We start from the raw sequence: 13,645 nt of genomic DNA on the forward strand, positions 1-13,645 counted from the left end.
AAGTTTCATTTCTCTGGGAAAAGTACCCAGTAGTGGAATTTCTGGGTAATGTGGCAGATGCACAAGGTGGCTTCAAAAAGTTCATGAAAACATTCCATTGCTGTTGTTTTTGTTGTATTTTTTTTAACTTATAACCACTTTGAAGTTATTTTACAGCACTTTTACTAAGACATCATGTAACTACTAACCTGGACTGTTTACAAATACAATGTTTGGTCTCTGAGACAATCAAAGAGCTTTAAAGTACTAAACTTTCACATCATGATTTAACTTACGGTGAAAACTAACTAACAAGAGAAAAGTCTAAAGCAAAAATACAATAATTTTCCCAAACACCATATATGCTCCCTTACATCCAAGGGAAGAAAAGAAGATGAAAGGAAGAGAAAAGGAGGAGAAGGAGAGATAAGAAGAAAAGAAAAAGGTCAAGACAAACAAGAAAAATACTTGTTAGGTTTTTTTCCCCATTTGCAAAAAGGAGAGAAATGATTGAGGTCTCAGCAATAATGCAATCAGCTTAGTCAGTTTATAGTAAGGCATCTTCTTTACATATTATTGAATCCCATCATGCCTTTCATGTTGTCAGCAGCACCTTGCTGAAATCACTACATCATTGATTGAAGTCCTACCATACCAACCATATGATGAAGAACTCTTACTCTTGGATCCATCATTTTGCCCATTTGTTGATTCAATTTTGCCATCTGAGACTGGTTCATGTCCTTAGACACGTCAGCACCTTTCAAAAGTCCTTTTTGACCATCTTTTTTGACCATCTATGCTCTGGTAGCGTAGTGGTTACGAATCGGGCTGTGAACCTTAAGGTCAGCAGTTCGAAACTACCAGCTGCTCCGCGGGAGAAAGATGAGGTGTTCTGCTCCCGTAAAGATTTACAGCCTCAGAAACCCTGTACAAGGTCGCTATGAGTTGGAACCGACTCCACAGCACATAACAACAACAACAATGCAAATTTAGTATATTGTGTCAAAAGTTCTTGAGACTCTCTTGTTGACACACCTGATCCTCTTGCTACTCTTGATTCTTCCTGATTGCTTACTAATAACCTTGGCACCATCTGTACTGTAAAGTTCTTGATCATTCATACTATCCATTATTGTCATTAATTTCTTTAGCCCTGCCATTGACTCTTGTTCATTTCCTTTGCTCATAAACTCTGTCCCCAAACCAGGGATCATCCCCAAGATCAGATTAAAGGGGCCCATTTTCATGATGTTTTGAAATTGTTCATATATATCTCTTAACATAAGGAGCACTGGTAGCATAATGGTTACAAATTGGGCTGCGAACCTTAAGGTCAGTAGTTCGAAACTACCAGCTGTTCCACAGGAGAAAAATGAGGCTTTCTACTCCTGTAAAGATTTACAGCCTTGGAAACCCTGTACAGGGTCACTGTGAGTCCGAATTGACTCCACAGCACATAACAACAACAACAACATCTCTTAACGTAAATTGTCCATGTTTCAACTTCTCTATAAGTGCTTTGTTGTCATCTAATTTGACCTTGTTGACTTTATCTACCAGTCCTTCAATGTCACCCATACCAAGAAATTTACTGCTAAAAGGCTGTTTTCAAAGGTTCAAAGTCATCTATATGTTTCCCTGTACCAATGAAAATTATTGGACTTTCATGGCAGCAACTGCACTGAGTGCACCACCTCCTTTTGCATGGCCAGCAAGTTTCCTGAAAGGTCTGGAGAACATAGAGCAGGCGCCCCACCTCTTACCCTTGTGTTCATCACCTTGGTGGATTACTGCAAAATGGCGGCTCTGTATATAGCTGCTTTTTCTAATTGTTAACAGAGGTTACCTCTAGGCAATAGTTTTATAAACCTGGTGTTGAACTCTTTCTGAATCATAGGACACTTCAGGGTAGAGTAGAACTGCTTCATAGGGTTTCTGAGGGTGTAAATCTTTCTGGTAGCTGACTGCCTTATCTTCCTCCTGCAAAGGTTACTGGATTCAAACCGCTGACCTTCCAGTTAGCAGCCTAATATTTAACTCACTGTGCACCAGGGCTCCTTAATAGATTTAAAGGTGACTTAAATTTACCTATTATCCCAGTTTACAATTTTCTAAAATAAATATGGGTTAATTGGTAGATAAAAAGCTAAGAAAAAAAAAAGAGAGAGAGAGAGAAAAACTAAAACTCCTCAAACAAATCTCCAAACATCAGCAACTACAATTTTTGTTGTTGTTGTCAGATGCCATTGAGTTGGTACCAACTCATAGTGATCTTATGCATAGCAGACTACATTGTTGTTGTTAAGTGCCATCAAGTCGGTTCCGACCCATAGCGACCCTGTATAGGGTTTCCGAGGAGCAGCTGACTACATTAGTAGTCTCTAAAAAAAAGTTTATTATGACAAGCACACAGTCTGTTTAATATCCTTATGTACTAAGGATAAAAATAGTACACCTCATTTTTCTTTTCAGACACGGTGGGGGGTGGGAGTTTGTGAGTGTTGTGCATGTGTAAGCAAATAGAAATATTCAGTCCTGGAAATTCGCACTTTTTAGCAGGATGCCATTTGTAGTGATAGACTAGCAAGTAGCAAAGAGGTCAGCCTCTCCAGTCAAATACAGCATAATGAGATTGGTGACAGAATTACAGCAGAACATATATACTTACAATGATTACTATTCCACTCAAAGCCCTGTCTTTTAAAATAAAAAATAAAACTAGAAATGGGTAAATATGAATTAAGAGAGGTGCAAATTTGGGAAAGGGAAAAGTGTAATTACAAAAAAGCTGCCAGAGGGTTGTCTACTCAGGCAAAATGGACTTGGGTTGGGAGTCAAAATAACTACACAGATATATAAAAATAGTATTTATAACGGACACGGGATGAATCCTGTGGTATAAATAATAGATTGAACTTAATAGCTATAACCCAAAACCAATCCCATCCCCATGAGTTGATTTGAACAACTGAAGGACAGAAACTTTTCCAGAGGGTTCCATGGCTGTAAACTTTTATGGTAGCAGACTGCCACATCTTTCTCACACTGAGAGGCCAGTGAATGGTTTTAAATGGCAGCCAAGTGTTTACCCACTGTGCCACCAGGCCTCCTTAAATTACTACCTAAGTAGTAATTTTGTTTGTTCCTAAGTGCCAGAGCTGTCGAGTAGTAATCCAGCCAGAGATAAACACTTGTACTATTTAACTCTAACTCAGCCAAGTCCGTGTTTGATACCCAGCCATTCCAGTCTGTTGGTACTGTAATCAATTTCTTCCCACTTGTATTTTTTCTCTCCTCATTTTCAGTTGGACTCCTGGTGTGGCGCAGTAGGATCAGCACTGGCATGCGAACCACAAAGTCGGCAGTTCAAACCCACCAGCTGTTCCTTAGAAACCCCACAAAGGATTGCTATGAGTACTTAAAAATATCAACATTCTTATGTATAAATGTGTTTTATACATTCATTTGGACATTTGGATTGTTTATAGTTTCTTGGCTATCACAACTAAAACTCCTATTTTTTTTAAAGATTACAGCCAAGAAAACCCTATGGAACAGTTCTATTCTGTAACACATGGGGTTGCCATGAATTCCGTAACAACAAAAACAATAATCTTTTTTGTCCTTGCTTTTAAAATTTCTATGAGGTTGTTTACTCTAGTTCCCTCAAATTATCAACAGTTTTCTTCTCTTTTAAGAGACTTCTTGTAAAAAGAAAAATAGAATTATTTATTTAACAAAGAATTTATCTGTTTGCATTAGGCATCACTGGTCTCATGAATTCTCCTTAGCTGGTTTCCAATAAGCCTTCCAAGCAATCACAGAGCACATGACTTATTAGTATATTTACATAAGTACCTATCTTACAAAGCAAACTTTTCCAAGGTCGTCTTTTAATTCTTGGAGGAAGGATGGCAAAGCACTCATAGGCCAGGTACCCTGACTATCTATTATCCATGGATGAATAACAGAGGTGGGTCCCAAGAATTCACATATGCACACGCACACTAACACTGCCATCAAGTTGATTCCTACTCTAGTGACCATATAGAACAGACTACAACTGCCTCACGGGGGTTTCCATTTCGACAATGCAGCCATATTGAGCTCGTGCGTGCTGCTGTCAATAAACACAGGATGCAGGCTGGAGGTTGGCAGCATGAGGGATACAGGTCTTACTTGTTCCTCAAGCCCTCCAGGTAGCCAGAGGGTATGGCCAGTGCCTGCTCTTGCCCAGCTGTGACCAGTAGCACCCACTCCTGGGCAGTCTCTGTTTTGCCTGGGGTCAGGTGATGGGTGGCCTCTGCATGAATTTCACTTCATTAGATCTTTTATGGAGCGTCCTAGTACGGCACTGTAGGATAAGTGCTGGACTGTTGAGGAAGGTCAGGGATTCAAACCCATTTGCCACTCCTCAGAAATAATATACAGGGTCACTAAGAGTCAGAACTGATTTGATGACACAGATCCATTTTTTTTTCTGTTTTCTGTTTTGGAGAGATGTCAATTGTGCCCATATGGCCCAGCCACATCCATGCCTCCTGCAGCTCCACCAACTGGGCAAATGCCATTACCTACTCCTGTACCACCTATCAACAATAATTAGCCAACATCAAACGAATCCTCCTTGAACAACTATATTACCCAAAAAGCAAACAGAGAACTCAATATATACTTCTAGTCTCTATCACACCCACCAGGAGACAGGTGGTGAGAGCCTTGAGAACACACTGATGTACAACCATCAATTAAATATAAATATAACAACACCATGATGCACTGGAAACAACTGACAATTTCAGTGCACATCATGAAATAAGACAAGAGTGGCTCAAACAAGTGACCAAAATACACTCAGAAAATACAATACCAGAAATTGTAATGGAACCAACTGATAAAGAATTAAAAATAATGATTATTTATTCACTTTCAGTGGGTTGATAAAATGAGTGTGGAAGCTACAGATGAAAGCAAGGAGAACAAAGAAAAAACTTTAGAAGAATTCAGGAAAACATTACAAGAACAAACAGAAATAAATGAAAAATTAGAAACCATACAAAAATAGCAAACAGAAATCCAGAGAGCATCACAAACATTTCAGAAATAGATAATGCATTGAAGGGTCAGAGAGTAAATTAAAATTAATGAAAAGCCAGATTAGTGAGTTTGTAGAAAAATCTCTCAATTTTGAGTTTTAAAAGGAAAACTTCCCTAACATCATGAAAGATGAGAAGGTAAGCATTAAAGAAGCTGAATAGGACAGACCCCAAAAGAAAATCACCAAGGTATACTATAATCAAACTCTCCAATTTCAGACATGGAAAGAATCCTGAGAGCTGCTCAGGGAAAACGAAAGTTAACCACAATGGAGAACAAATAAAACTAATCTGATTCTCAGTAGAAACCAGGCAGGCAAGAAGGAAATGGGATGACATATACAAAACTCTGAAAGAAAAAAGTTACCAACCAAGAATATCCAGCAAAAAATGTCCCTCAAATGAGAGACAAATAGGATTTCTTTGGACTGAAAACCACTGGCAACCAACAACCACCTGAAATTTACATGACAATATACTCTACCCAAATACAGAAGTGTCCAAAGTGAAACAAATCTGCCAAGACTGAAAATCCCTGGAACCATAGTTAAATAATTCGCAACAACAACCAAACCTAAGAAATAAAATGAAGGAATAGTGTAGTTACAGAATTTACAAAGGAAGTGGAAATCAAGTAGATGTCAAGAAAAACAAACAAAAAAACACCTAACTGTAACCCTAAAACTAAACCAAGCCTTAGCCCTAGCCCTAGCCCTAACACTAACCCTAGTCTTAACCATCATCCTAATATAATAACACTAATCCCTAGGCCTACCTTTGATGTTGTTAAGTGTTGTTGAGTCAGTTCTGACTCATAGCAACCCTGTTTAGGGTTTCTAAGGAGTGGCTAGTGGGTTTGAACTGCTGATCCTTTAGTTAGCAGTCCAGTGTTAAACCTATAGCACCACACCAAGCCTAGTTTAAACCTAACCATAATCCTAATCCTAACACCTTATTACTACACAGGATGCATACATGCTGATTGTTATTACAGGCATAAAGTTTACTTATTTACATGACCCATGGGGCATATAGTGCCCACCTACATTTTCTTCCTCTAGGGTTTATATTGCATCTTCTTTCTCACTGACAGTATATGCAGCTGTCAGGATGGGACCCACTGCAAAATTACTGTTTTTACAACTCCACTACCCCACCCCACCCCACCTCCTCCACACACAGAAAAAGGCATTCCCAAAGATTCAATCTTTACAGAAGCAGACTGTCACATCTTTCTTTCTGCTAAGGGGACCTGCTGTGGCACTGTGGGTTAATGCGCTGGACTGCAAAGTCAGTTTGAACTATAAGGTTGGTGGTTCAAGCTCACCAGCCACTCCTTCAAACCCTATACAGGGTCGCTATGGGTCAGAACCAACTCGATGGCACTCAACAACAACAATGGAACCTGCAGCACCACGGTACCAATGAGCTGTGCCACAGAATGTGTATTTTTACCTTGGACTTTTGAATTATGCAGAGTCCAAAACTAAAGGATAGGGAGGAAAAGTTTAACCCTTTCACGATCCAATTATTTTCTACTTTGACTTTTTTATTACTACCATGTCTTTTCATTAGTGGAAGGCATGCAGAAGCAAGGTGCATTTCTGAAAATTTGTTATGATATATGGATTTTGGTACATATGATAAGGGATGCATACATCTCTTTAGACTCTGAGATAGGGTAATGTGGGATACGGCTACTACTTTGGACTCTGGGGGTAAAGTCATATGGAACACATGTGACCCTTTGGACTCTTATCCCCTTCTATCTAGATCCCTTGACAGGTGCACACAATTTAGGGTGCCTGAAAACACGGTGTTCACACGAACATGGAATCATTATGAGAAAAGTAACTTCCAAATAATGCACAGGAACATGACAATATATTTAACAAAGCTTATCTCCCAGTAAAAGTCGAAAGAGACTAGAGTTTTGCAAAATCACACCTCCAGGATGCATCAATTCATACAAATATAGGTGGACATGAGTCATGAAATGGTTAAAAAGTAAACATTAGGTTTAATCATTCGCTATGCGACTACTCTCTCTCTTGTTTTCCCAACATAATCTGCAAACTTTGAGCATTTTGGGCTCTACTTTTGCCTTAGAATATGGCACAGTGCGTGGGTTAATGAGCAGGACTGCAAAGTCGATTTGAACAGCAAGGTCACAGGAAAAGCTCACCAGCTGCTCCTTGGAAACCGTATCAGGGTCGCTATGGTCAGAACTGATTCGGTGGTACTCAACAACAACAAGAAAAGGATAAGCCTTAGAAACCAGAAGATTCTTCCTACCTCTTTAAAGTATCAAACATTTGCAAGACAGAAAGAGTTAAGAATAATTCTTACTCATCCTTACAGAAAGGTTTAACAGATGCAAAATAATCCCACTTGCCCCTCACATTTCTAATCAAACCGAAAGCCTATAGCAAATGTAAATATATACTCTTTTTAGAGAGATGAACAATTGTTTTTCACTTTGTTTTCATGGTACTTTGATTCAATTGTAATAATATATTTGCTTTAAGCCACTCCCTAACTGAGAACAGTAAGAAATATGATATAAACAAGAAGCAAAGAGGCTTTCTTGGGGGAAAGAGTACTAAGGGTAAAAAAATATTTTAAATTAGCAATCAGAATATCTGGTTTTAATCTGGGCTCTCTATTTGCTAACTGTGATCTTAAAAGGGTCTCTTTAATTCTGTAGGCTTCAATGATCTCAGCTGCAATTGGTACTATTTACTCTTGTATCATCAGTACCTACCACTGTGCTTAGTAGATAGTATGTGTTCCAGTACTTGCTGAAGGGGGGAAAAATGGATTACTGGGCTCTCAGATTTGTTCTACTTTTTTAGAGCTAAATTATCTAATTCAATCACTACAAACTATATGTGGTTACTGAAGTTTTTAAGTTAAAATTGGTTAAAATTTAATAAAAATTTAGTTCCTCATCAGACTAGCCACACTTCAAGCCCTCAGTAGCTAGTATGTAGCTCATGGCTGCTATAATGAACAGTAAATATGCAACATTCTAACCTCCAAGAAAGGTCTACTGGACATTGCTGTTCCCGTGCTGATTGAGGGCAAAGGCAACACATTGTCCCACCGTATAGACATGGTCTGTCTTCCACAAAACTTCATGTATGGCTAACTGTTGTTACTAAGTGCTGCTGAGTCGGTTCCAACTCATCATGACCCTGTATAGGCTTTCTGAGAAGCAGCTGGTAGATTTGAACCACCAACCCTACAGTACACCAGAACTCCATGTAAGGTTAGTAGAACAAAGGAAAGTTATTTCGAAATTAAGCATTCCCTTGGGCAGTCAGTACCTCTCCGTGTATCTCAAAAATACTTCTCAGAATTACCTAGAAACTTCTATGAAAATTTGGGATAGCACAATTTTTCCCAAGGGGAAAAAAAAGAAAAGAATCAAACTATAGCAATTAATCTGTGAAGCAACACTTGAACATCAACAATAAAAGAGTCTCCAATTAAAATTGGAGGGCTTACAAAGGCACGAAGTGTGCTTAGTTGCAGAATGAGGGGGTAAGGTAGAATACCCACTGAATAGCTTCCCTCTTTCCCAGATGGATATGGTGAAAGGGTATAGGGGACAACAGTGATAAGACTTTATGACTCAATTGTAAATAATTATTGGCAGGATTCATTGTGATAACCACAACTGTAACTGTAGAAGATGTGTAAGTAAAATGAGGAAGTAAGTAACCTTTCATTTCAAGAACAGGCGATCCCAGAACCATCAAGGAGGAAGAGCATGAGTGGAGTGTGAGAGCCCTAGCTAGAAAAGCAGCCACAGCAAAGACAATGGCTGTGTGCCTGCAGAAAAGGCTAGCTGGCAGAACGTGCCCTTTGGACATTAAAATGCATATATATATATATATATATATATATATATTTGTTTTGTAAGTATACATCAAATATTTTTGCCTTGCTAATTAGTGAAATGTAATATGTAAATATAGAATCATAGGGAGGAAGTGGGATAAACGCTGTTGCAGGGAGTGGACTGTAGTCATTGAGATGAAACCAGGTGTATGGCTTGCTGAATGTAGAGCTGATGATCTTGTGTGTAAACCTTCACCCAATTCACAATAAAAAGTTCAAAAAAGAATCCCCAATTATGCCCTTTAAGAACACTGACAATTGCCTCAAACACAGACATTGTTACAAATCTGTCTTATAATTCACAACCACTTAAGCCTTTAAATGTAGAACCAGTTCCCAATGAGTTCATTCTGACTCACGGCCACCCCGTTTGTGTCAAAGTAGAGCTGTGCTCCATAGTATTTTTTTTTTTTTTTTTTAAGTTTTTATTGTGAATGGAGTAAAAGATTACAGGGCAGATCATCAGTTTTACATTCAACAAATCATATACTTTGTTTCATTACAATGATTATAATTCCCCACCCAACCCATGTACCATCAGGTAGCTTTTTTTTTTTTTTTTTTTTTAACATTCAGGCACCTATAATAATTTAAACCACCAAAGGGTACATTCTGCAAGTCTGCCTCCTGGCTGCCAGCTCTCAGTCCTGGTCTTTCCATGAATCTAGAGTCCTCAGCTGTCCCCTCTCTCCATGTCCATCTCTAGTATTGCTGTTTTTCCAGATAGGGTGCTGCACTCCTTTTGTGCTCCTCTCCCTTGATGGTCCTAGGGTCCTCTGTTTCGGGACTGTAAGATTAACTACTCCCCCCGTTTGTTACAAAAATTCTACTTTACAGTTGTGACAGTCGCAATTAGTCATGATAACAATTACTCACTATTGAATCATAAGAATCTTATCCCCATCTCTTTTTACCAGACCTATCTAGACAAGATGAAAACTATTCAGGGGGGACTCTATCATCCCCCACACACTCTTAAACTAAATTCCCTCTTGAAACCTTGTAAGCCAGTCACTTCATGCCTTTATCACCTCCTCATTTTACATAGCCAATGTCTAAGTTGCCTGTCCCTATCTACCCTGTGGACAGAGGGGATAGCATTGATACTTGATGTGAATGAAGACTCTTTCCCTCTCTGTTGGTATTTAAAATTACTACCTCCATGAGTATAGGTCAAGTTCATCAAATTGTAGCAATTTACCCTCGTTTCCTTCATCAAAAAAAAAATTTTTTTTTTTGTCTTCCTCTAGTAGCGTTCTGATTATCAAGCCATCGAGGCTAGGTCAAATGGGTACTATCTGCAAGTTTGGGTGCTCTTGTACGTCTCCCCTCACTTCATATCAGCTGGATACTTCACTCCACGCTCAGCTCTAACCCTCTGTGGCTATGTCCTTGTCCATGGGCTCAGGTGTCCCCAGGTTTCACCACACTTCAGACCAACCAGCCCTTCCTCTTCTCTCTCTCATCTCCAAGTCAACAGAAGTCTATAGAATGTGGTTGAACTCAGCCAATTTCTCCATTGCTGCCTTTCCCCCTCTTCTACTCACCAGTAGACCAATGTGGTCTCCAGCAAGCATACATGCCTGCTTATGTGTTCCCTTTGAGTTTCAGTCTTAAAGGGGGATTGCTCCATAGTATTTTTAATGGCTGATTTTTCAGAAATATAGTGCCAGGCCTTTCTTCTGAGGTGCCTCTGGGTGAACGTGCATTTCTGGTCTTTTGGTAAGCAGTTATGGATACCTTCTAAATGTAGGGAGCACTTCAAACACTGCTTAATGTCAAAGATGAAACATTTGTGACTTGGGTAGCATTCCATTTTGTGGTATGTTGTTGTTGTTAAATTCTGTCGAGTTGGTTTTGACTCATAGCAACCCTGTATAGTGTTTCCAAGGCTTTAAATCTTTTTGTGGGAGCCGAAAGCCTCATCTTTCTCCCACAGAGAGACTGTCAGGCTCAAACTGTGGATCTTGTGGGTCACAGTCCAGTGCTTATATTATGGAGCCACTGTGCTCTCTTCATATATGTATGATGTTGTTGTTGTTGTGTGCTGTCACGTTGGTTCTGACCCATAGTGACCCTGTATAGGGTTTCCGAGGAGTGGCTGGTGAGTTTGAACTGCCAACCTTGCTGTTCGAACCAACTTTGCAGTTCATCACATTAATCCACAGTGCCATACCAGGATTTACATATATCTGTTGTTGTTATGTGCCATCAAGTTGGTTCCAACCCATGGCGACCCTGTATAGGGTTTCCAATATATGAGGGGGCTCAAAAACCTTATCGAAAATTTGAATGAAAAGATAATAGAATTTTTCTATGAACTTTTTGAAGCCCCTTGTGTATTCATTCCAGCAAATCTGAAGCCATTGTTTTAAATTGTGCCAACACAAGGCACACTGTATTCCTAGCTGGAATTAAAAGCTTCATAAGCAACATAAGCACATGGGAATCCTGGTGTGGTGCTGCAGGCTAATGCACTGGACTGCAATGTTGGTTCAAACCTCAAGGTTGGCAGTTCAAGCTCATTAGCTGCTCCTCAAAAACCCTACACAGGGTTGCTATGAGTCAGAAGTGACTCGATGGCACTTAGCAACAACGAGGGGCTTAACACAAATCTACAATAATCCATTTGCTAAATTGTACCCAGATGAAACTATACATAAAAGAGGACTTCTTCTGGTTTCAAAAAGACACCTTTAGCACATCCCTTAAGACATTTTTAGCTCATCCTATAGCCCAAATCTTACTTCAGTGAGGCCTTCAAATTGAAAAGCTCCCTAGCTCCTCGCCTCAAGAAGACACAGTATTCAAACCAGGTTTCTCTTTTTCAAAATCTTACCTCAAGTAGAGATCCCGTCCCCATACTTCCTTTAGGCTTGTGCCCCGCCACCCTCCACAAAAACAAAACAGTTGTCCTCTAATTAATTCCAAGCACACTACATACAATTATGTAGGGAACCTTAAAGGTCCAACCACAATTGAGAAAGGTAAAAAGCACACTGCAAGATATTTCTCAGTGATCGCATGTCAACTAATAGCCATACACATTCATCTTCCTTCTTTCCCAGAAGGTTTTCTCACTAGTCCTCGAAAACCCTTTACAGGGTCACTATGAATCAGAACCGACCCTACAACACTTAACAATAACAACAACACAGAATCAGTGCTCTTTTATCTTGTGCATCATGAGTCAAAACCTATTCAATGGCAACAGGTATTATCCCCTCCATCCTATCCTGCCAAATCCACGATTATTTTACAAAATTATTTCCAATCACCTCTTGAAAACATCTACTCATCAGCTAAGTGCACATAATTAACCAGATTACATAAAGCCAGTTAAAGGCAGAAATTTGTCTTCAGAAGCAACAGTTAGTCCCATAAGATATTTTTCTGCCATTTTCAAAATTTTATGTAGGATTTATATCGTGCTTTAAAATAAAAACATCTCAATTTCAAACAGGCTGCTTAAGGTTTCTGTCAATTACATCTACAATTCAGAAATGTGCACAGAAACCTAGTGGGCCACCCTGAATGTGTTTGGCAGAGGAGCAATGCATTGCATAATGAATTTTACTCCTTAATTCTAACCCAAAAGATGTGAGTTCTTTGAAGATTACTCTTCCCCTACCTCCGCCAACACATCCCTAAGGACTCCAGCCTTCAGAACTCTGCCTTCAACACCCTGTCGTCTCCAACATGCATGCAGTTTAGTTCTCTTCTTATTGTTGACACCTGACAGTTCATGAAAATTTACAGCTGACCCAACACTACTTCCACTACTTCTGCTTCCAAACACAATACTACGAAACTATGAGTAGTAGTTGTCTTTATAACAGATATTTAAAAATACAGCTGGCTCATCAGATAAACATCTGTGCGGAACTTCCAGGGATGTGGGTCTGAGTGGGAGTGAAGTGCCTTGCCTTTCTCCCTCTGTGCCGCAGGTAGGTTCGAACTGCTGACTTTGCAGTACACGGCTACTGTGCTGCCTGAGCTCCCTGTGCAGGACCAATTCAAAGCAATCTGTAAAACCCCAGCATAACAGGACTCAACCATCCTGAGAATTGCACTGTGTACACGCAGACACCTAATTGACCTTCAGAAACAATCTTTCTTCCATTAACCCCCCAATATCTACCTGTGCACTTCTACTGTAGTGACTAGAGGAAGGGTCTGAGGTTTTACAGATTGCTTTGATGTCCAGATGATCAATAATAAGATATCAGAAATGGACAATACACTGAAAGGGAAAGGAAGCAGAATAGAAGACATGGAAGCCAAAACTAGCAAGCTGGAAGGCAAATCTCTCAATACGGCTAAGACAGAAGAGCAAGCTGAAAAAAGGATTAAAAAAATATGAAGAGAGTCTAAGATTCATGTTGGATAACCTGAAGAGGAACAACTTAAGAATTACTGGCATTCCAGAACAGGAAGAATCAGAGAAGTCCACAGAGGAAATAGTAGAAGAGCTTCTGGAAGAAAATTTCCCTAACTTTTCAAAGATGAGAAGATAAACATTCAAGAAGCCAAACGTATCCCAGGAAGGATAGACCCCAAAACATATAATAATCAAGGTGTCCAAAATCAAAGAAAATGAAAGAATACTAAAAGCAGCCAGGGAGAAGAGAAATGTCACTTATAAAGGCAAGCAAATTAGA

The 13,645-nt window shown here is 39.5% G+C and overlaps 1 pseudogene; it reads right to left on the minus strand.

The window, feature by feature from the left end:
* Positions 1-545: 545 nt before the first annotated feature.
* The window catches only part of LOC102823491, a 46,829-nt pseudogene continuing 33,729 nt past the window's right edge, over positions 546-13,645 (minus strand).

Source organism: Chrysochloris asiatica, unplaced genomic scaffold (assembly GCF_000296735.1).
Source record: "Chrysochloris asiatica unplaced genomic scaffold, ChrAsi1.0 scaffold00129, whole genome shotgun sequence".
NCBI lineage: Eukaryota > Metazoa > Chordata > Mammalia > Afrosoricida > Chrysochloridae > Chrysochloris > Chrysochloris asiatica.